This window comes from Dendrobium catenatum, unplaced genomic scaffold, assembly GCF_001605985.2.
Source record: "Dendrobium catenatum unplaced genomic scaffold, ASM160598v2 fragScaff_scaffold_1098, whole genome shotgun sequence".
NCBI lineage: Eukaryota > Viridiplantae > Streptophyta > Magnoliopsida > Asparagales > Orchidaceae > Dendrobium > Dendrobium catenatum.
Window position 1 is genome coordinate 612 of NW_021319560.1, and position 1,675 is coordinate 2,286.

The following is a 1,675-nucleotide window of genomic DNA, read 5'->3' on the forward strand; positions in this document are numbered from 1 at the left end:
TACATATTCAATTCATCAAACATAAGCATAATTTACTATATTTTTAAAAAAATACCTCAAAATAGACATCTCTTAATCTGGGTCCTAACTTTATCAATTTTTATCATCTTTACCCCTTTCTTAAAATAACACATGAATACAAAGGGTAAGTAACTACTTGTTCAGTAAGCATTCTGAAACCTTACTAAAGCATTCAATATCCTTTATTTAAAATAAATAACATAAGAGTGAACAATAAGTTTCATAACTTAATTAAAGAAACATGAAGTTCTACTCCTAAATTACTTTAGTCGTGTACTTAATTATCAATATAAATTACATGTCAGTATCATAGATTCATTAACATGTGACTAACAATACCTGAATTATAAATGGCATTGACTTTAACAATTTTTAAACTTATGTGTGTCAATAACATGAACTTTCATTCAAATTTATACTTTACTTTAGGGTAGAGCATATGGTTTGTATGCAATTTATGTAAAATATAATTCATAAAAATGTCTCAATACTTGCTTATAACCAAGGCTGTGAAAATCGGACCGTGTTAGGAAAGTTGCTTTTTGCATGCTTTACATTATTGCAACTTGTATAGTTTTGATGATTCCAAATATTATTGTTTTATGTGTTGTTATCTCCTAACATTTTTTGGAAGATTTATTTTTGCTCTAGTGTGTACTAATATTTCAGGAAAATCAACTCCAAGATATGAAGACTTATAATCAAATTCAACAAATATTCATAAGTTTTGAAATGAGAGGGAGTGATTGTAATTGAGTGAAAAATCACAAAATACACACTTGGGGAACAATTTTTATGAACTGATCGTACAGGACGAACATAGTTCGTACAGGACGATAATGTCAATTACCCCTAAGAAGAGCAATGGATCGAACAAGCGGGGAGAAAATTTTTTCTAAGTCCTAATCATCCAGGACGAATTTAATATTCATCCCGGGACGAATGACTCGGGATTCTCACTTTGCTTTGTTCATCCAGACGAAATTCATGGTTCGTCCAAGGACGAACGTCTCTGTATTGAAGCTTGCTCTGTTCGTCCAGACGAAAAATAAGGTTCGTCCCAGGACGAACATCTCTATATTGAAGCTTGCTCTGTTCGTCCAAACAAAATGAACCTTCGTCCCAGAACGAAGATCTCTGTATGAAATTGTCCCAGGACGAATTCCGTTCGTCCCAAGACGAACTGAACCGACTTACGTCAGTTGGTTACGTCCTGAAGAATTTTGGGAAACCTACCTATGAAATAACCGTTTCGTACCGGACGAACTTTGTTCGTACGGGACGATTAGGTTCATTTTCCGACAATTTAAGTAAAATCGTCCAGGACGATCCACGATCGTACGGGATGATCCACTGCAAACAGAATTGAAAACTTGCAGTTTTGGAGTAGTTTTTCTTGTCTTTTGTATAAATAGTTCAAATTTGACTCACACCTAATATTTTTGCTCATTGAACTTCGTGCCTATTAGAAGAAGAGTAAAGGAGAGAGTGACAGAGAACATTCAAAGAAGGATTTCTACCACTGGAGCGTGAAGGCTTCTCTTGGTGTTCAAAGGTAAGATTTCCAACTTATGATTTGAGATTACTTCACTCTTTTTCTTTCTTCCTTCTAAATTTCAAGTGAGAAGATCTGTCAAGGAGATCCGGTTCTCTG